The 23,568-nt window shown below is 42.0% G+C and overlaps 1 protein-coding gene across 12 annotated transcripts in view; it reads right to left on the bottom strand.

The window, feature by feature from the left end:
• The window catches only part of SVIL (supervillin), a 235,390-nt gene that overhangs the window by 141,259 nt on the left and 70,563 nt on the right, over nucleotides 1-23,568 (bottom strand). For 2 of the 12 annotated variants that reach the window (XM_071215461.1, XM_071215459.1), the window contains exon 1: nucleotides 162-641. The exons of 8 other annotated variants lie outside the window; for them this stretch is intronic. The gene's annotated coding sequence lies outside the window, so the exon portion shown is untranslated. Of the gene's footprint in view, nucleotides 1-161; nucleotides 687-1,343; nucleotides 1,491-23,568 lie in introns of those variants that run through there. 2 more of the 12 variants (XM_058297756.2, XM_071215460.1) reach the window with 2 other exon arrangements.

Genomic DNA, 23,568 nt, shown 5'->3' on the forward strand with positions numbered 1-23,568 from the left:
AGTTCTTCCCAAACCAAAAAATATGCCCAAGGATATCTAGAAGATTCACTGCAATAATTAGCAAATACCAGCAGGAACGTTTCAATCCTTGAAGTCAACAAATCTTTAGGAAGCATGCTCAGACAGATGTATTTAGATTTAGAGCAAGATTTTTCACTTACTTTAAATTTCTGTATAATCCTTGTTCCTCTAAATTAAGGGGGGAAAGTATCACACGGCAATTATTTTTCTAATGAAAAAAAAAAAACCAGTTATATCCTTTAATCTGGCTTTGTTTGTCCAGGTATTTTCTTTGAGTCTCCTCTCAGTAACTACTACTTTCAAACTCTAAACAAAAATTCCAAACTCAAAAGTTACCCCAAGTAACGCTGTATAAAACCAAAGATCACAATGCAAAAAACAAGGCAATGGCATCTATCAGAGGCGGTGATTCAGGACAGGATAAATTTAGAACGGTGCTTTCCAAAGGGCATCTGGACTCCAAATTCAGCAAATAGGTAAAGGCTACATCCCCAAAGTTTCTCTGAAAAAAGAATGCCAAAATATTATGGAAAAAAGCCTTCTTTTCCAGGTTGTCGAGTCCTCGACGCTGAGCTTCCCCAAGCTGGCCTTTGTGTGACCATCCATTACTGGGTAAATCCACATGAAACCTGAGGAGCTTCAGCCTCGCCAGGCAAAAGGAGTGTGACAGCTCTACCCGGGACGGGCCTTTTATGGCCTGAACTGGAGAGCCTGGGTACCGGCTAATCTGCCAGAAATAGCTCCTGAAACTCAGAGGAGCCCATCAGCTGTTACCACCAGCCTGCAGCTCCTTCAGCTGCAATTAGATTGTCAACGCCGCCACTCAGTTTATTTTATAGTGAAATTAAAGGTGCAACAGCAGGGTCCGAAACAGGAGACAGCAGTATAGAACCCGAACTCTAGTATTTAGTTTACAAAAAGAACAATCCTCAATAAAGCTCAGAGAGTAAATAACACACACACATGTATGTGTATGTGCGCATGTTTGTATTAAAGAGCATGTGTCTATTTACAAGCTCGCAAATTGTGTAGACATCTGTGGATTTCCTATCACTTCCAACAATTGTAGAAAATTCGTCAGAAGAATCGTGCTGCAAGTTTCTCTAAAACAACACAAAGAGTTTGTCTTAAAACCAAAGACAAGGCTGTGAACTGGCAGGCTCTACCTTCAGAAGGATTTCAGGTCAATCCCTCCCTTGAAAACCAGATGGAGTTTAACTAATGAAGCAATGAACGATTAAGCACAGCCGTTTCTTAAAAGGCCATTTGTACTTTTTAAGCATGAAACTTAAGGATTAAAACCATGCTTATAAAACACTTACAATTACAGGTGCCCTGGTTACCATGGATAACGGAAAGCCTTCACTTCTCGCCTGGACATCCGTGTACGCCAGGAGCTCCCTGACACCCGCGCTGGAGCAGAGGTCTGGCTCCGCGTGTGAGCTTTCTCCCACCGCCAGCTGCAGCTCTCAGCAAGGCCTCACAAAGCAGGCCCTGCGTTCTGGCTACTAATTAACCATGTGGGACAACGGCTCCACCTAACCAGACAGCCCCTCGCCAGGTGAAGGGCTGGCAGGCTCTGCGCCAGCCTCAGGGCGGCTCTGTGTAAGGGTTCAAAACCCTTTAGGCAAGCCAACTTTTGGACCCGACTCAAGAAAAGGGACACAACCTAGTGGCAGGGCTTTTGCATCCTAATTGCAGTTGTGGCCCTCATTTTATTTTCCCTTTCACCCGTTTTGATTTTCCTCCTTTTTATTTTATCTTGTTTTCTGTATTTAGGTTAAGCAGCTCCAAAGTCCTCCTAGAGTAAAGCTAGGTAAAAATAAAAACTAATGTAAAACAGTTGACTTTTAAGAAAAGGCAGGAGGAGAAAATGAATCATTGTTACTAAGACAATGTGGGCTTTTCTCCTACAAAAGATTTACTTTGACAAAATAAACATCTAACTTTTGTATGCCTCTCTTTTTTTTCCCAAAGTGGAAGACAGGTCAATGCATTTTAATGTAACAGAGTACACAAAGTATCTTGATATGATTTCAGATATCACATTGCAATTAAACTGTAAGAAAGGACAATTTGTCGAATTAGGTGTAATATTAAAGAAGAAAATTTACAATTATCTGAAAATGCTACTAAAATTTTCTTCCCTTTGCAACTCCATATTTGGATGAGGCCATAATTTCTTTTTTTCTTTGTACGCCTCTTAAGTCATTGTTCGCTGCTTCCCTGTAACAACCCAAATTGTCCTAGATGAGTGGCACTGCCAGACCCTGGAGTCTAATAGAATAATTCTTCCCAGCCCTCTTTGTCTTTGTTTGCATCCCCATTAATTCTACCTGTGCAATCCCTTTAAACATGCATGTTCTTAAATATTTTCACTATCTGCCTGACTCAGAAAACCCTCTTGTCACATATCTTTCCAAAAAATGACAGTAATCAGAACTGACGTTTGAAAGTAGATGTCATGATACACCCATAAAGAAAATGGAAAATCATATATTATGAATTAACGTTCTAAGTTACATCTAGACATATACTAGAATTATATCTCTCCAAGATACTCTATAAAGTCACGATGTCCCTTCTCATTGTTTATTATTTTGCCCCTCAAATACTAGTATATTATATAAGTAACTATTTCTCATTTACTATCATTTCAAACTAGAATTATAAAACCATAGTAGTCTACTATTCTTCTTAGTAATTGTTCATGGTATTAGTATTACTTATGAGTTTTAATCTGGCATTGTTGGTTAATCTAGAACCCACAACTATTTATATTTTTCTAAGAGAAACCACATTCATATTTCTGTAACATCCTACTTATTAAAACAATGAAGATGTAGAAATAAAAATTAAAACTCAATATAGCTTACAACCACTAAGCAGAAAATGAAATACTTAGATATGAGACATAAATTTAACAAAAACATATATAGGAATTGTATGTCAAAAATTACAAAATGCTGTTGAGAGAAATCAAAGATCTAAATAACCGGAGAGACATACCACGTTCATAGTCTGAAAGACTCAATATACAAAAGATGCCAACCCTCTCCCAAACTGATCCATAATCAATGCAACTCCTATCAAAATCTAGGATTTTTTGTGGACATAGACATGCTTACTATAAAATTTATAAGGAGATACTCAGGAACTAGAATAGCTAAGACAATCCTGAAAAAGAATAAAGTGAGAGGAATCAGTCTACCTAGCATTAAGGCTCACTCTATAGCTACAGTAATCCAGACAGTGAGGCACTGTAGAGGGACAGCCACACAGATCGATGAATAGAATAGAGAACCCAGAAGTAGACATGCACAGATATTCCCAATTGATTTTTTTAAAAAAGATACTTAGATAACATAAATGCTACATAAAAAATGTAGGGGATTCCCTTTTGCCCCATTCCCTACCCCTCCCGCACTTTCCCACATTGACAACATCCTGCACTAGTGCACATTCATTGCAATTGGTGAACATATTTTGGAGCATTGCCACTAAGTATGGATTAAAGTTTACACTGTAGTTTACAATCTCTCTGACCCAATTCTGTAGGTATGGCAAGATATATAATGGCCTGTAACTGTCATTCAGGACAATTCCCAAGTCCCAAAAATGCCCCCACATTATACCTCTCTCCCTGCTCTCAGAGCCTCCAGTGGCCACTGCCTCCATATCAATGATATAATTTCTTCCATTGCTGCAATCACAATAAGTCTATAGTAGAATACCAGTAAGTCTACTTTAGTCCATAGTTCATTCCCCAATCCTGAGGATTCTAGGATGGTGATGTCCACTTCACCAACAAGAGGTGCCTTCTAAACAAATAGTGTAAGAGCAATTAGACATCCAGAGGCCAAAAAATGAACATCAACCAAAATCTTACACAAAAACTAACTAAAATGGGTCATGAACTTAAATATAAAACATAAATCTATAAACCTTTTAGAAAAAAAAAACATAAGAAAAAATCTTGGGGACCTAGAGCTAGGCAAAAATTTCTTAGACTTGACACCAAAAGCACAATCCATAAAAGGGAAAATTGACAAAGTAGACCTCATTGAAACATAAAGCATTTGCTCTGAGGAAGACGCTGTTAAGACGATGAAGAGAGACGCTAAAGACTGAGGAGAAATAATTTGCAAAACACATGTCTTAGTTTGCCACAGGACTGCTGATGCAAAGTACCAGAAATGGGTTGGCTTTCATAATGGGAAGGAATTTTATTAGGGAAAAATCGTAAAGAGTTCTGAGGCAAAGAAATGTCCAAATCAAGGCATCAGCAGAGAAGCTTTTTCGCCAAAGTCAGCTACTGGTGATGCTGGCCTCCTGCCAAGTAGCCATCAGGCTTTTGGCCAGGCTCATCTCTTCATCCTTGAGCTGTGCTGTGAGCCCAGCCCCTTGGGGGGGTCTTCCCGTGCCTCTGTGTTCTGCTGATTCCAGCCTCTGAGGCCTCTCTCAGCCTCTCAGCACACGTAGGCAAACCTCGAGTCCCCTCTCTCACATGACTGGGTGAAATGGCAGAGTTCCCTTTTCCTGTGTGTCTCTTCCTTTGCATCTCCATTCATGTAAGGCCTAGCAAGAGGGCAGAAGCCCAACCTGTGCCATGTCTCACTGACGTAGTCCAATCAAAAGGGCCCCACACCCATAGGAATGGATTAAGTTTAAAAACATAACTTTTTCCTTTTTTCGACTCATAAAAGAACTTCCAACTGTCACACCACATACCAGACAAAGGGTAATAACCTAGAATAAACATAGAACTCTCAAAACTCAACAAGCAATACAATTAGAAAATGGGCAAAAGATTTGAAAAGACCTTTCACTGAATCAGATATAGAGATAGTAAATAAGCACATGAAAAGATATTCTATATCATTAGACATTAGGGAAATGCAAATTAAAACCACAATGAGATATCACTACACATCATCAGAACTGTTAAATGACAAAAATACTAGTGACAGTACCAAATTTTGGATGGATGCAGAGAAAACCAGATCACTCATACACGGCTGACAGGAGTGAAAAATGGCACAGTCACTGTAGCAGTTTGATACGGTTATGAATTCCAAAAATAGATCTTGGATTATGCTTGTAATCTGGTCTGTACCTGGGCGTGATTCAGTTATGATTAGGGCTTTGGTTGGGCCATGTCTTTAGGGTATGGCAAAGGACAGAGTTGGGGGTTTTGATGTTGGAGTTTTGATGTTGGAGTTTGATGCTGAAGCCTTAAGCTGAAGCCCTGGGAAGTAAGCTCGCAGAGGAAAGAGAAACCAGTCCTAGGAAGAGAGAAAACCTGAGCCCAGGAAGAAGCCAGCCCTGGGAAGAAAGGAACCTTGAACCAGAGAGAAGCAAAACCCTGGAAGGGAGGAACCCAGGAAGCCTGAACCCTCGCAGATGTCAGCAGCCATCTTGCTCCAACACGTGAAAATAGACTTTGGTGAGGGAAGTAACTTATGCTTTATGGCCTGGTAAATGAAGCTCCTACCCCAAATAAATACCCTTTATAAAAACCAACCAATTTCTGGTGTTTTGTATCAGCACCCCTTTGGCTAACTAATACAGTCACTCTAGAAAATAGTTTGGGGTTTCTTATAAAACTATCCATTCATTTATCATTATCACCCAGTAATTTCAGTCTTGGGCATTTATCCTAGTGAAAACTTATTTTCATACAAAAACTTGTACACAAATATTCGTAATAGTTTTATTCATAATATCCCCAAACTGGAAATAACCTGGATATCCTTCAGTGGATGAGTGGTTAAATAAATTGTGGTACACCAAGCCATGCAATACTATTCAGCAACAAGAAGGAATGAACAGATGTAACAGCTTGCGTGAATCTCCAGGGAATAAGACTGAGTGAAAAAAAGCCAATCTCAAAGGGTGACATGCTCTATGATTCCATTTATATCACATTCTTGAACTGACAAAATTATAGATATGGAGAACAGATTAGCAATTGCCTGGGGTCAGGGAGGGGGGCGGGTAGCTATAAAAGGGCAACACGAGGAATCCTTGTGATAGGATTGTGCCAAGGACCTACTGACCATATCAGCATCAGGATGCTTGTTTTGATATCACCCTATAGTTTTGCAAGATGTTACCAATGGAGGAAACTGGGTAAAAGGTATATCTCTCTCTATTATTTCTTACAACTACATGGAAATCTACAATTGCTTTGACATTAAAAGTTTAAATTGTTTTTTAAAAAAATTATTTCAAAATAATACTTCCAAATGTGACCCATCCGTAGATGGGCTACTAAGTGTGACTGTATTTTTAAATAAATCTATATGGATTTGTCAGTCATCAGTGCAATCTTAAGAACTTCAAAGCAGAAATACTGTTTTTTCCCTACAAAAGTAGAAATTACTGATCCAAGGTAAAATATTTGATATAAAATAAAAAATAGAAAGCATAGCTTTTCAATTAAATGAGTTTATTTTGTAGGTTCTAAGGATATGAAAAAGGGTACCTCTAATACCCAGGGCCTATCCAATAACAGGATAACTTCACATAATTTTCAGGAGAAATTGAATCCATAGTCCAAAATTAAGATTTTCAAAATCTGACCTACACTTTAGAAGACAGTAAGAAAACACCACGTTCAAAAAGGGTCATCTTAAATTTCAATGCTACTCTAAATATCATAGAAAACACGTTTTTGAACTCCATGATTTTGTAGTCTCAGAAGTCGATAGTTGACAATGAAAAGATAATACAGGGAAGTGGATGCAGCTCAAGCGAATGGGCTCCCATCTACCCCACAGGTGGTCCAGGGTTCGATTCCTCGGGCCTCCTGGTGCAGGCAAGCTGGCCCACATGGTGAGCTGGTCCGAGTGGAGAGCTGGCCCATGCAGAGTGCTGGCCTGAGGAGAGAGTTGGTCCAAAAGGAGAGCTGGTGCAGCAGAGATGACGCAACAAAGAGAGACACAGAGGAGAGAAAATAAGATGCAGCAGACCAGGGAGCTGAGGTGGTTCAAGAGAATGTGTGCCTCTCTCCCACTCCAGAAGGTCCCAGGATTGGTTCCCAGTGCTGCCTAAAGAGAAGACAAGCAGACACAGAAGAACACACAGCGAATGGATACCGAAAGCAGACAGCAAGCTCAAAACAATGGGGGAGGGGGAATAAATAAATAAACCTTAAAAAAAAAAAGATAATATAAATATCCAGCCTTCCAAGTTATGGAATGGGAGATGAAGAATGCTGCAGTGTCTTTTATTCTCTCAGATTCTAGAACATAAAACCTAGATCAAATACCTTGAACTGGCCCTTCTGAGGACCAAACTAATTTACACTGGGCTTTTGTTTTTTTCAGAAGAGGTAAGCTCTGGCTCTTTTCAGTGTATTCTCACTGAATACAACAGCTGAGACAAGGCTTGTTTTCAGCCCACTGAAAAGAGACAGGACAGCAAACACACGCTCTAGCTTCTCGCATCACCCCTCCACCCAAGTACCCTTCACCCCACGTCCCCCTGCAGGTTCTTGCCCACCTCTGGCTCACCTTGGTTCTCTTTTCTCACCATGAATCTTCCACAATTGCCGTCTCCCCCTCCTTCATTTCCATTCCTTCCCATCAGCTTTGCAACTTGCCTTCTGCTCCTCCCATGCCCACGAGCTTCCCAACCATGGACGCTTCCAGTGCCTCATCTGGACTTGGCGTCTCTTTGGGGTCTGGCATCTTGCATCTCCTTTTTAAGTCTCTTGGACACCCCTTTCCCTGGCCTCTCCCCTTTTCACTCACTGCACTGCCCCTTTGCTCTCAGCCCCTCGCTGCTCCCAGAGAGTTCTGGATTCTTGTTTTAGTGGTCTCCTCACTCTGCCTATCTCAAGGTGAGTTCAGCCACTCCTGAGGCAGGAGTCAGGGGGCTGGAGATTCCTTGGAGTTCAGAATGTCAAGATAGCTCAAAGGACCATGACAAATAATGCTGGACTCATCACCTCCCATCCACCTGGCCACCCAAGACAGAAACCAGGCCATGGCTCGCTTGGCTCATCCCCCCAGTCTCAGCCACCACCAGGTCTCGCTGCCTGAACGTCTGCGCCACAGCGGCGCCTGCCTCTGCTCATCTTGCCAGCTCTATGGCGAGAGCCTCCAAACTGCTCCTCCTGCCACCTCCCCACTTCCAGAACGGCCTTTCCACAGCCATACACAGCCACAGCATCCCCACTAAAACAGCCCCCAGTAGCTCCAGCAGAGCTGCAGAGGGCGCCAGCAGGGGCTGCTCTGGGGGCAGGGGGCAGCACCTCACGGATGCAAGCACACACGGCAAACTCTTTGGAAAAAAAAGTTTTCAAAGAGTCAGTGCAAGAATATCCTTACAAAGGAAGAGCTTTCACCCTCTTGCACATAGATATCCTTCAGGAGGAGGGAAAAGGAGCTGATTTACAAAGGAATACCTTGGAAACTATACTCAGAAACCAGAAATTATCTCAGATAGGCCAAGATCTGTAGGGACTCACTTTTATGGATAGTTGTGGAGATGACAGATAATGCTAATGTCTTGTTTTATTACAGACATCACCATTCTGGAAACCCTCACGAGGTGTGAGATAGATGCATTACACAGCAAACACATGTTGGTGGAAAATGGAAGGTTGTGTCCTGTTGGATAAATTCCAAAGTCCCCAGTCTCCCCCGACTGCCTGTCCCACTACCCCTGCCTCTCAGGTGACCTGTGCCCTGAATCACCATGCTGCTGTGCCCAGTGCTGCTAGACTCAGTTTACTTTATTTCTCCTACAACCCTTCCCGGCAGTGGCAACTGTTACTAACTTTTAGACCAAAAGCTTTTGGAGGGCGGAACTCCATCTGACCACTGCTTCCCCAGGACCTAGGAAGATCCACCACTCCATAAATGACATTAATGCATGTGATATGAGGACTCAAAACTAGAAGCAAAGTAGCCCACCATTGGTTTACCTTTCCTCATTTTAGCTCAACTATAGCATGCCCCTTCTTTTAATCAGTTGATTAATCAATACTTAGCACCCTCTGTAGTTGGGAGAGAGTGACAAAGTTGACTCCTTGTTTTATAGGCAGAAAACAAAATATACCTTGCCAGCTCGGGGTTTTCTGTCTGACAGCCTCACTTTCCATTCCTCCATTTCTGAAGGACCAGGAATGCCAAAACACTGGCCCAAATCACCGTGCAGGGAAAGGAAGATGGCAAAGCTTTCAGCCTAACTGCTTCTGCCTCCTGAAACGTTCTGCTTTCTAAATGGCAATGGACTTGAGCTCTCAGTGGAACTATTTTTTAAGCTGTTCATTTCCAGGAGGTGAAAAGACTTAGGCAATCAGTAACTGCCTTCTGTCCTAATTTCTGCTATGACAGGACAGAATTTAGAGCCATTTCATCTTCTCTTTTTCTCAAAAAGTTTGTGTTTTATCAACTGTGAGGGAAGACAGGGGCATGCCTTAGTTTCCTAACATCTACACCGCAGGGATCTGACATTTAGCTTTCTGAACTGTAGAAATATAATTTGACTTGTGGTGAGATTTTAAAAAGGGGGGAGGGGAATAAGGAAAAAAAAAGGTGGGGAAGGAATATTATTTTCAGTTACTACACTTTAACCAACAAATGGCCCTTTCCCAGATGATCAAAATCAATGAGTTGATGAGAGTCTGTCTCTCTCAGTGCTCACAGAAAGCTTTATTGCCTTTAGATGGAAATCTTTCAAGCTCCAAGGTCATCTGTATGTCACTGGCTCAAACAACGGATCAGCAAGCCAACTCTCCTCTCCCAGGCTGCCGCTTCAGAGCAATGGGTGTGTAGCAAGGCTCTGCGTGAGCGCAACCGCTGGCACAACGATCAACACGAAATGTGAGCGTGCCAGGGCTGAGCCTGGGCGGGGCTCCACGAGCCCTGGTGGCAGGGACACAGCTCTCACACGGCTGGACCGACTTCACATTCCTGGACACCAGGCTCAGAGGCTCGAGGGTAATCGGAGATGTGCAAGGCGTAACACGCTCCATTTGGGCAGCTATATAGCTAAAAATATGGGATTTCTGCCTTCTCTCAGGCAGCAAGTCATCGCACGGCAGAAGCAATTCAGCTAGAGGGGTCAGGATTCATTCCACACACTCGGGAAGAACCAGAGAGCCCCGTTGCTTCTCGTGCTGCTGCTGACACGACAGAGCTTACAGCGTCAGGGGTTTGCTCGGCTGATCCCACATCCCAAGAGGGAATGGGCACTTCTTGTTCCTGAATGGAAAACACTAAGCAGTTCTGGTAAGGGGTGAAAAGGCAGACATCTGTGCTGTGTCACAAAGGAAAGCCAGGGGCAGCACTTAAGCCCAGAGACCCCTCCTGCTGCCGGGCGCTGGACACACGGGGCATGTGCTCCATAGGTCTTCCCTTGTCAAAGGTCCTTTCTAATTTTCCTAAAGAAACACAGTTAGAAGTGGTGCTTGGACACTGGGGTGAGCCCACAAAAGCCTGATCAACCCATAATAAAGTAGAGCCACAGGACTGATAATTTGGCCAAACTAAACCACTACATGTGGTATCTTACAATGCACCTGTGGCTCCAACTGGATAACCTGGACACATCTCCCTGATGGCGAGAGAGGGGACTTTTTACCCCAAGGTTTGGACAGGACCCCTGTATTGGGGGTGTAGCAGTTTAATATTATTGATGAATTCCCAAAAGAAATATTGGATTATGCTTGTAATCTGATCTGTACCTGCGCATGATTGAGGTATGATTAGGGCATTGAGTCCCCACCCACTAAGATAAAAGGCATGGCAAAGAACCGAGCTGGGGGTTTCTAATGTTGGAGTTTTGATGTTGGGGTTTGATGCTGAAGACTTAAGCTGGAGCCCTGGGAAGTCAGCTCCCAGAGGAAAGAGAAGCCAGCCCCAGGAAGAAAGGAACCTTGAACCCAGAGAAAAGCAAGCCCAGGAACGTAGGAACCCAGGAAGCCTGAACCCTCACAGATGTTAGCAGCCATCTTGCTCCAAATGGACTTTGGTGAGGGAAGGAACTTATGCTTGTGGCCTGGTATCTGTGAGCTCCTACCCCAAATAAATACCCTTTATAAAAACCAACCAATTTCTGATATTTTGCATCAGCACCCCTTTGGCTGACTAATACTGGGGGTGTCTTAGTTTGAAACAGGGTTGCCGATGCGATAATGGGGATTTTATTTAGAGTGAAAGCTTACACAGTTCCGAGGCTGTGAAATGTCCAAATCAAGGGATCATCAGAGATGCTTTCCCACCAAATCCCCCCAAAGCTATTGGGGATCCTGGCATCCTGCATGTGGCGATCACAGGGCTTGTCTCCTCAGCCTTGAGCTGCTCCACGGGCCCAGCCTCTTGGAGGTTTTGTGCTTAAGCTTTGGCTGCTAGCGATCCTCACGTCCTCTCTCACATGGCAGGGTCAAAAATGGCAGCTTCCTTTCTCTGTCTCTCCCTCTGTGTCTCCATTTATATCAGACCCAGCAAGAGGGCGGAGACCCAAGCTACCTCCGGCCTCATTGACCTAGTCCCATCAAAAGCCCAAAATCGATCTTATCAAGTAATCTAATCAAAGGTCCCTTAACTGAATTTAATGCAAGCAAAGGGCCTCAACACACACAGGAATGGATTCATTTAACAACATAATCTTTTTCTGGAATTCACAAAATTCAAACTGTCACAGGGGGCAAGGACTACAAAAGTGAGGAGGTCGCATGATCTGGAAATTGGAGGGTGGAAGGAGGGGGAGCATTCGTCAACTTTGGGGATAGGCTGTTGCAGGGTGGGAATGAGGTGAGGAGAATGTGTCATTTCTAGGGTAGAGGGAAGATGCTAAAAAACTGCAAAGTTCAAGAAAAGAAAATAATAGAAAAATATAGAAATTACAATAGGACGATCAATTGAATAAGTTTAGCTTTAAGAAACATTTCTTCATTGTCTTAAATTTCCCATTTCACTACCATCGGGGAAATACTTGGCTTCAATCTGGGCCATTGAAGGTTATTGGTCTTGATTAAGACTCTGACAGTTCCATCCAGTTCCAAAAAACTGAGACTCCAATCCTAAGGCAAAGAGCCATCTTCTCTTCCACTAAGAAAAACAAATAAGAGAAGAGGGAATAAAGAAAGGAAGGTGGGGAGTGGATGCATCTCAGTGGCTGAGCACCTGCTTCCCACATACAAGGTCTAGGGTTCAATCCCTGGAAATCCCTCAAAAAAAAAAAAAAGATGGTGAGAAACTACATCCAGGTAAGGCATTCTGAAGGAGAATGGCCGGGCAAGGGGCAGTCAGCAAAGGTGGAAACACTTGAGCACACCTGGACTTCCTCCGATAGAGACCCAAGCTCTACCAGATAATCATGTCAAAGACCGTGAAGTTATTTTATCTGTCAAATTGGTTACACCGGAGGATTATTCGTCAGCATGCAGGAACACCTGCCTTCAGAAGATCTACTGAAGAAACCCTGGTAAGCCTGGATGTGGGACAAGGTGTGCACTGTCAGAAGGAAGAGAGGAAATGTGTACGCAAATATATTTTCAAAACACTGTCCCTACTTAGGCGCTCTTCCAGGTCCTCCTCTCTCCTCACTGTGGCCTTCTCAGCCCACATCCTACCCTGGTGGCACGGGCCCCTGGACCCTGAGTTCACCAGGGCAGAGGCTTTTGTGTTTTGTTGACTGATGTTCTCTCCAGTGCCTAGAACAGTGCCTGGCACACAGGACGTGCTCAATAAATATTTGTTGAATGAACAGAATGAATAATACATATTTTTGGAGGGAAAGTGCCAAAACATAGATTTTTTTCCCCCCAAAGGCAGCTTTACCCTTCATTCACTCCCCCCTGCTGGCTTGTGTGTAGACTTTTCCACATTACCTCCTTCCCCAACCACCTCTTTGGGGGGGATTTTCTTCCTTCAACAGTGCTAGATTTCAGGAGAGGATTCTCTCACAAAACTCTCCATGCATCTTGATCTTTGGAGCTTGGCATCAAGACCTGGGCCCAGGGCACAGAGACCCTCTGGACTGGCCTGTCACTAAACTTATTTACATGACAGGCCCCAAGGGCAGAACTACTTTTTGGGGTCAGGCTCATGGAGGGCCCCCCTAAAAGTTTTCTGATGATGGCCAAATGGGCAAGATCAGTCCTTTCTCCCCAGTAACACGATACCGCTTTCTACACCAACAAGTATTAATTCAAATCCCCAGAGGGCAGGCCAGGATATGAAAATGACAGTAATCTAATCTTGCAGAGGAAGAAGTATGAATCATCATTACACGGGCTGACAAAGAGGAAAGTGATTAATACCAGGCTGCGCAGAGGTTAGGGTACGCTGTGAGAACTCGCGTGGGTCACAAACCAAGCCAAGACAACCGACCAGCACAGCAGAAGAGAGGCTGTGCCTTGACTTTTGTCCCAGGGGAGGAGATAAAGGAACAACCAAGCCATATTCTCAGGACAGCATTTTTAAAGTTTTTGTATGCTGAGACCAATTCTGTTACAGAAGCAGGGATGTGGGGATCTGGGGTTCAAAATCTCGTCTGCTCTGTCTTCTGAATCTGGCTGGCATCAACTGCTTGTGCTCTGAAGCTAATTTATTTATAAGTGGGAATTGCCAACTTTGCAGAATCATGGAGCCTCAGAAAATGACCTATAAGCCCCAACCTTCTGCAGAGAAAAAAAAAAAAATATTCATAGGACAAGCCAACGATGGATGACAATTTCTCTTAGCCACATCACGAAACATACAGTTTTGAAGGAAGAAATTGGCCTTTCCCTGAGACCTTCAGAAGAGCCCTGAAGCTCCCAGCTACAAGAAAGTGCTCTGGGAAAGTTGGTCAGTGTCCGCAGCCATCCTGAACCATCACTTGGTTTTGTTTTGTGTGTTTTTTTTTTTCCTTCTTTTTCTTTTTTTTTTGCACAGCTGTATTCAATTTTCTGTCCTCGGTTTTTTTTTTTAAAGGAACATTTTTTTCTAGGGCCAGGATTCTCAAGTTTTATGGTTATACAACTCCCTCCCAGAGCCAAAGAATGTTTGAAAAGCCTTCAACCCAGCAAAGAAAATTAACAAAAGTCTCCAAATAAAAGAGAAATAAAAAATTAAGATCTGTTCCAATATCTAGTCAACCTCTTCCTCGATTGTTTTGTATCTTCTGCTTGTCCCTCAAGACTTTTATTTTTGCCTACTTTTCATACAAATATAGGAGTGGGGGTAGGGCGGGACAGAGGTGAAGAGCGGTTAAGTACAAAGGTGTATTTATATTTTTGCATGGTTCCTGTGTCTCATTCTATGGTAAATTCCATTTTACAAAGGGCCTACGTCTTAAATTGGATCTAATAAAAAGATTCACAAAGAAAGTGATTGCGCTGTGATTTTTGTGCGCCTGTTTTTCCTATTAGAGAGCTGGACGTCTAAGTTTTGACAGTAGGGCAGATGTAAAAGGCCCTACATTTTTACTTAAAAGTCAAATTTACGGTATTTTTTTGTTGAAATGCTCTAACGTTCTCAATATCCAAATATCACTAAAAACAAAGAGAGGAGCTGAGGCCCCCCACCACCGAGCCATGAAATGCTGGCCCCTTTCTAAACGGAGTTAACTAGAAAACCCACCGGGGCCTTACGTGGCCTCCTCCGCTCTTCCTCTTTCCTCATGCCCTAAATGCCCACATCTCAAGGAAAGGTGCCCAAAGGCCCTGCCTCCACAGGGCACCAACATTACTTGACACTTGCCCCTGAAGTCCTGGGGAACATTGCCGCCTGGGTTTCACAGGCTCCTTGGAGCGGACAGACGAAGCCAAGCCGAGGCTCTGGGCACACACCACCCACACCAGGGGCCTGGCTGCCTCCCAAGGCAAACAAGAGGCTTCTGAGAAACAAAGGAATTTGCACAGATCTACCCTGGGCAGGAAATAGGAACCAATTCTCCTCCATAACGCGATCTGAAACGCTGTTTGCGGCACCTGCTTATTTAGCCCAGTTCCCTGAAAACAAGAAGGCGCCACACCTGCCTTTGCCTGACCCCAGTCTGAGGACGGCGTCCCTCAGAGGCCTCCGCAGGTGGAGCAGACCAAAGGCCTGTGTGCGGCCCCTGCGCTTGCCCTTGCAGAACCGAGAAAGCAAAAGCACCTTCGGCAAGGCCATCTGGCCAAGATAACAGGCGGCGGTTCAAAGGGCTCCTCCCGATCACTTCCAATTCTCCTGTGGTAGGAAGTTGCCAGAAGTTAGCGAAATGCCCTGAACCTAGGGCACAGGGCAGCCTAAAGAGAGGGTCCCAAGATGAGGGCTTCTTTTAAGCCAGATATTTCCTCACAAATGACAGACCAGCTTCTAATAGAGCTGAACATTCTGCCTCTAATATCATGTTCACATAATAATAAACGTAAAAATCCTATGGATCTGTGCTCCAAAAAATCTAAGATGTTTCTTTTAGAATGAGAATGTTTTAATGGAAGTTAATACTAAAAAATTCTCCCCAGAAAATACATAATACCTGGTCCCCACATGAACAATAAAATACAACCACACAACAACCACATAAAAAAATTAATATATACACACATACATGAAAAAGCCTTACAAGGAATCTTTAACTGGATCTTGGAAGACAACAACATTTTCTAATTTTATGCCAAGCCAGTTGAAATATTGGATTTTTAAAAATATTGTTTTATGATGGACTGCTTATATTATATATAAGAAAAGGCAGAAATTTTAGCTAAAAGCACTCAGATATACAGAATCTGACTCACCAACACACACACACACACACTTTTAAAAGAAAAAACAAACCCTGCTTGAATGCATCCAAAATGAGTAGTGTTTATTCATGCACTCCAAACACGAGGTTTGCACAAAAATCAAGTGGACTTTAACAGTGTAAACAACAGTCGATTTCCATCCAACATTTTCTCAAGGGAAGTGAAAGCCAGGGTTGTTTCTTGAAGGAACATTTACCTTAAAAAGTTGTTTTCAAATAATCAAAATAGTAAAATAAAATAAGAATGTATTAATGCAAATGGGTAAGATCCATAGTCAAGGTACTTTGAGGCTGATGAAATACTGCAAGCATTTGTGTGTTCCTTTTTGGACAAGTAACCATTTTTCCTACACTGCTTCAGGAACTGTTCTAACCTCGGCTGCCCAAACACTGGGTTCTCCCAATGCCCGAGGAGACGCTGTTCTATGCAAGCACAGTCCGGCTTTTGTTCTGCAAAGACCTTCCTTGCATCTGAAAGCACAGAAGGAGTTTTCCTTTTCATCTAATCCAAATGAAGATGTTCAAACATTCTATCAAGACTTCAAAATCACATTCATAAAATCCTTCTCTTAGTTTCCTCCCAATCAAAACAGCAAAACAAAATCAAAACCAGCAGGGACCAAAACTAAGAATGGCACTCTTCTTTGAATCCCACCTACATTTCCCTCCTGCCCCATCGTTGCTGAGAAGGAGGCAGCTCCTGAGACACAGGCTCTTACTTAGAAGAGCTGCTTCCAAAGGAAGAGATGCTCGTCTTTCACCCTTCCAGGACTTGTATGTTTTTCAGCAGAGCAGGAATGAACCCAGAGTGATGCTTCACCAAAACATCTGGAAACAGATGCCTAACTCTCCAGTAGATCACTTCTGATCCTCTTCAGCCCAGTCTGACCTGGAGTCCCCACTACTGAGGTACAAAATCTCGGCAATTCCAGCGGATACTTCCGGGCTCTTCTCATTGAGTTCTCAGTAGTGCTCACCCCACCCCTTCCACGGCTTTCTCCTGAAAATACTTAGTTCCGTGAGCCCGTGTGCTTCTGCTTTTCCTTCCTGTCCTGCTGGCTGCTCTTCTCCGCTTTGCCTTATGGCTCTTCTTTCTCTCTCTCTGCATGTGTTTTCATCTTTTCCTAAATTATGTCTCCAGTCTGGGTCACTCCTGAGTTTCAGATGCACATTCAACTGCCTACCTAATAAGTCTGGTTTGGCTACTGGTATATTTAACAGGCACCTCAAACTTCATATGTCCACAAAGAATCTTGATTCTCAAAGCTGGCCCTTCCCATTGAAAAAAAATATATATATATTTCTCCCCCAGTCTCCCCACTCCATCTCAGAAGTTGCTCAAGCCCCAAATTTAGGAGTCATTCTTAAGTGCTACCTTGTCTTCAACTCCCTATACCTCATCCATCACCAAGTGCTGACAGTTATATCTCTATCTATCCAGCCAGCCAGTCACCAACCCATCCATCCATCTAATTATCTTTATTGATACCATACAATTCACCCATTTAAAGTACACAACTCAACAGTAATTAGTATAGTCATGGAATTGTATGGCCATCACCAAGATCAAATTTAGAACAATTTAACCATCCCCCAAAAGAAATCACATACTGATTAGTAGTCATTCCCACTTCCCTGTAACCACTCCAGCGCTAGGCAACCACTTTCTACCTCTATAGGCTTGTTTACTTGGAAATGTATATGGAATCATACAATACATGGCCTTTTGTGTCTGGTTTATTTCACTTAGCATAAAAGGTTCTTCCATGCTATATAGCACATTTAAGTAATTCATTCCTTTTTAAGGCTAAATAATACTTCACTGCACAGTATGGCAAGTTGAATTATGTACCCCAGGCGTGTGTGTGTGTGTGTGGGGAATGACAATATCATGTTCTTAAGCTTAGACCATTCCTGTGGCTGTGGACCCACTGTAGATAGAACTTTTGGAAAACGCTATTTTCAGTTAAGGTGTGACCCAACTGAATGTGACTGGGTCTTAATCCCAACACTGGCAGCTTTATGAAGAAAACCACCTGAAAGAGAACAGCATCCAAAAGACAGCAGGAAAGCTATCACCATGTGACAGAAAAGCCAGGGACCCAAGGATTGCCAGCAGCCAGCCCCAGAAGGCCACAATCTTTAGGAAAAAGTCTTACCTTGCTGACATCTCAATTTTGAAATTCTCCTAGCCTCAAAACCATGAGCCATTAAATTTCTTTATTCAAAGCCAAGCCACTGTATGGTATTTGTTTTAGCAGATGGGAAATTAAGACATATGGGTATAACAAATTTTATTTATCTGTTCTTCAGGTAACAGACATGTGCATTGTTTCCATTCTTTGGAGCCATTACAAATAACTGTTGCTATGAACATTCATACACAAGTTTTTGCATGGACATATGTTTCCCTTTCTCTTGGGTATATACCTAGGTAATTGCTGGCTCATACAATAAGTCTGTGTTTAACTGAGGAACTGCAAGACTGCTTTCCAAAGCAGCTGCACGGTTTGCATTCCTACCAGCAGTGTATGAGGATTCCAATTTCTCAGCATTCTTGCCAATACTTTTTATTTGATTATAAGTAAATTTTGCCTTTGATTACAGCCATCCCAGTGGGTATCTGATGTGGTATCTCACTGTGGTTTTTTGATTTGCATTTCCCTGATGGATAATGATGTTGAAGATCTTTTCAGGTGTTTATTGGTCATTTGCATATCTTCTTCGAAGAAATGTCTACTCAGATCCTTTGTCCATTTTTTAACTAGGTTATTTGTCTTTCTATTATTGTGTTATAATAGTTCTTTATATATTCTACGTATAAGTCCCTTCATACATATATGATTTGCACATATTTTCTCCCATTCTGCATATTGTCTTTTCATTTTCTTTAACGTATATCCTTAGAAGTGTAAAAGTTTTAAATTTAGTGCAATATTTCTATTTTTTTCTTTTGTTCCTTGTGTTTTTGGTGTCACAGCTAAGAAACCATTGCCTACCTAATAGTGTAGTGTGCATTTTCATACCATTGGTGCTTGACAATATATAAAACTTGTGCATTTCCAGTTGTATGGAAATTAGGTACCTCATAAAATTAATCATTGGTTCTCTTCATTTATATTTCTTAAATTTGCTTAAGTTTGGAATCATTTGAATATAAACAAGTATAATTTACATAGGAAAATTGTGAATTTTATATCTCAGACAGGAAATCTGTGTAATTTTTTGTGTAAGCTTACTGTTTCCCTTCCTCTATTTTGAATCACAACTCAAATGAATCTCCTTTGCTTTCTTCTTTATATTATGAATGATCAGTTTTACTCTTTTCAGACACAATATATTATGGCTTTAGATTGCCCAAGAGAATCAGGAATTCTGTAAGTAGGGTGAAAAATGAAAGAACGCACATTGACTTCAAATGATTAAATTAAACTGAAATTATAAAAAAAAAGAAACCATTGCCTAATCTAAAGTCAAAAAGATTTACAAATAGGTTTCCTTCTCAAACTCTTATAATTTTAATTCTTACCTTTAGGACTTTGATCCATTTTACATTAATCTTTGTGTATGGTGTGAAGTAGGAATCTAACGTTATTGTATGTAGCTATCCAGTTGTCCCAGCACCATTTATTGAAAATACTCTTTTTATCTCCATTGAGTTGCCTTGTCATCCTTGTCAATAATCAATTGACCATAAATGTATGGGGTTCCTTCTGGGCTCTCAATTCATTCCACTTATCTATACATCTACTCTAATATGAGTGCTACACTTCCTTGATTACGGTAGCTTTATAGTAAGTTTTGAAATCAGGAAATATGAGTCTTCCCATTTTGTTTTGGCTAGTCTGGGTCCCTTGAATTTCCATGTGAATTTTAGGATCAGCTTGTCAATTTCTGCAAAGAAGCTACCTGAGATACTGAGGAAGACTGCACTGACTCTATAGATCAATTTGGAGTGATGCCATTATAACAATAGGAAGCCTCTCAATTTATGAACATGGGATGTCTTTCCATTTATTTAGGTCTTCTCTAATTTGTTTCAAAAACGTTTCATTGTTTTCAAAAAACTTCCACACTTCTTTCGTTAAATGTACTACTTTATTCTTTTATATGCTACTGTAAACAAAATTGCTTTCTTAATTTCATTTTCAGACTGCTCATTGCAAGTCTATAGAAATATAATTGATTTTTGCATATTGGTCTTGTATCCTGCAACCCTGCCCAATCTGTTTATTAGTTCTAATAGTTTTTAATGGATTTCTTGGGATTTTTCTACATTCAAGATCATAGCATTTACAAATAGAGAAGATTTTCTTTCTTCCAAATCTGGAGGCCTTTCACTTTGTTTTCTTGCCTAAATGTCCACGTTAGAACTTCCAGTTCGATACTGAATAAAAGCGGTGAAAACAGACATCCCGTCTGTTCCTGATCTTAAGGAAAAAATATTCAGTCTTTCACCACTAAGTACGACATTGGCTGGAGATTTTTCATAGGTTGGGGGAAGTTCCTTTCTCTTCCTAGTTTGTTGAGTGTTTTTATCAGGAAAGGTTATTGGAGTCTGTCAAAGGCTTGTTCTGTCTAAGGGTAAACTTTTGTACTTGCTGTTCCCTCTATTCTGGAAGCTCTCTCTATACTCTTTGCATAGCTCACTACTTCTCATTGTTGCAGGTGTCTATGCCAAGGCAGTCCCACACCATTCTTACCAAAAGTCCCTTCCATTGCTACTTCTTCCCCAATCAACTGTATAACTTTCAAAGCACTAGCTATCATTATTATAAGTAAAAAGTTTGAAAAAATGCCTATATAGGGTTTAGTATGTGCCACCATGCATTCATCACTTTAATACTCACAACAACCTTAGGAGGCAGATACTTGTACTGGCTAGGGGTCTCAAGGGAAACAGAACCAATAGGAAATATCTAAATATTATGAGATTTTTATAAGAATTGTTTCATGTGACTGTGGGGATGGGCAAGTCCAAATTCCATAGGGCAGGCTGCAAGCTGGGAACTCTGATGAAGATTTTCAGTGAATTGCCCAGGAGAAGCTATCTGGCTGAACTAGAGATGGAAATTCTCCCTTCTGACTGCTGAAATCATCACTTCTCCTTTTAAGGCCCTCAACTGTTTAGATGAGACTTCTCTCATTGTTGAAGACAATCTCCTCAGTTGATTGCATATGTCATCAGTCATAGATGTACCCAACTTACTCATGATTTAAGTCCACAAAATATCCTCACGGTAGTAGACAGGCCAGTTCTTGCTTGTCCAAACAACTGGGCAACACAATCTGGCCAAGTTGACACATGAACTTAACTATCACAGTCCACCCCTTGTCAACTTGGCAGCTATACACAGGTCCTTATACCTATTCAATCTCTAAGTAAAAACAGTAACAGCCATATTTTGCCTCCCAATACTCAACTGTCCTACATAGAATTGGAAAGGCACACTCCAGAATAGGGGGCAAGTCCTTGGGTAATAGTCTTAAACTTAATATCCAATAGCTTAGATACTACTACGTGAAGCTAATACAACTTATGTCATATGATAAGAGGATAAGATAGGGAAGAAAACAAAGATATCTGCATTATGTACGTATACGTACATACTCATAACAAATAAAGAAATATTCATAGCCTTTGTTTCTGTAACTGGTTACATGGTCGTAGTTCTTTTTTATAATAATCTTCTTCCACTACCCACTCCATATTTCCTTTAACCTCAGCAAGGGCCTCAGCGGCAGTGGTTCTTTGCCTGGTGGGGTAACCCAAACCTTCATTCCTGAAGTTTCTGGGCCATTGTTAGACCTGCCTAGATTGGGTTATTGCTGGTTTCCACTGACTTTACTCACAGGGCATGGTAGTACTAAGATACACTGTAGGAGATCTCCTGTATTCCAGGCAAACTCTTCTTTACCTCCATTGTATAGGAGCAGTCTTATTTCCCTTTGATAGCCAGGATCAGTCAACCCAACCAGTACAGTAATTCTTTTCTTGCCTGCTGATTCAGAGGCATGAGGAACCCAGAGTGGCTGATAGCAGTCTTAATTTTCAGTTCAATGAAATTACTGTTGTGTTTCTTGGTAGAAGTACTCCTCCTTTTGTATATGTGCTGCTGAAGTGAGCACAGCACTCCTCCTTTTGGAACTAAGACCTGTGGATCAGAAGAGCTTAAGTCTGCAGGGACAGGTAGTAAAAATTTTTTCTAGTTTATCACTAGAGCCAATAGTAAGTGGTACCACTCCCATTTCCACCCCTTGACTCTTGGGTCCATCAATCCTGGCTATGGGAGAAACCATATCATAGAGTGGACTCTGATTTAGAGCATACACAGCCTCCTGGAGAACACAGCCACAGCTCTGACATTGCCGGTATTGCCACCTAGTTGGCTCCATAGATGAGTCTTTAAAAGGTCTTTCCACCATTCTATCAATCCATCTGCTACAGGATAACGGGGGACACTATAAGACCAGAGAATTCCATGAGATGTGCCTATTCCTGCACTCCATTTGTTGTGAAGTGGATTCCTTGACCAGAAACCATGCTGCATGGAATACCATGACAGTGGATAAGGAATTCTTATACCATAACACAGATGATTGTTTTGTCAGAAGCACTGCATGCAGGGAAGGCAAACTCATGTCCAGAGCATGTGTTTATTCCAGTTAGAACAAAATGCTGTCCCTTCCATGATGGAAGTGATCCAATGTAATCAACCTGCCATCAGGTAGTTGGCTGATCACCTCAGAGAATGGTGCTACATTGGCGACTGAGTGTTGGTGTCTGCTGCTGGCAAACTGGGCACTCAGCAATGGCTGTAGCCAGGTTGGCCAGACTCTCTGTTTTTGTATTTTAAGTTAGACTTTTTTTCGCTTGACCTAGAACACTTTTGCTTATACAGATCAAGTGAAAATTTAGTAGACTATTCATCTATTTTACTTCTAGGTACACCATGATCTACTAGCCAACACCGTTTGTCTCAGCGACTCAGACTATTTCGATTGCTGCTTTGAGTCTGCTATCTACTGTGGTAGCCACATCCACTTTGTCTTTGACAGTTATGTACTGCCACCTGACTTCTGCCAGCCCAGGATCTGATGATCTCCACTGTGTTTAAGGATCCCAGATCAGGACAGCAGTTTCCACAGTAATATCTGACCTACAGAGAAGAGTGATCACAGAGCTCTTCAGGGATTAGATAATTATACACATTTATTCTTCACAGTCATGGTGAAAGGTGTGTCCTCTGGACATTCTTGTGGTGGATGAGCAGGTCTTATATGATAAATCCACTCTAGCATTCCAGTTTCCCTAACCCTTTGGATCCCCTCATCTCTACATTATAACAGGGCAGTGCTGACATTTCAACCTCAGATAATAGCCACCTTTTTGTCCCCATTTTAGCCAGTCACCTGAACAAACTGATACAGCCCTTTCTAATCCCTCAAGCTACAACACTGAATCCAGAATTGCTGCATAGTGGGCCCATATCCATAATTCAGAGGACCTGATCCAACTTTATATTCCTTCCACCATTATCCCACACCCTTAATATCCATTCCCACTGATGGTCTCCTGATTTTAGTCTATATAGATTAGAAAAATCATGTAGTTATCTTGGAGTGTCATGCACCTCCTCATGGATCACAATTTGTACCTTGCCTTTTGGGTCCTTTTGAGACTTCAGTCAACTATGTCTGGAATAAAAGAGGGTGGGGGGGTGGGTCACGAGAGGAATCAGTAGTATCTTACAAGCCAGCTACCTCAGGGTGTTCCATTGCAGTTTCAGCTGGAGAGAGGATTAATCTCTTCAGACA

This window comes from Dasypus novemcinctus, chromosome 5 (assembly GCF_030445035.2).
Source record: "Dasypus novemcinctus isolate mDasNov1 chromosome 5, mDasNov1.1.hap2, whole genome shotgun sequence".
Lineage (NCBI taxonomy): Eukaryota > Metazoa > Chordata > Mammalia > Cingulata > Dasypodidae > Dasypus > Dasypus novemcinctus.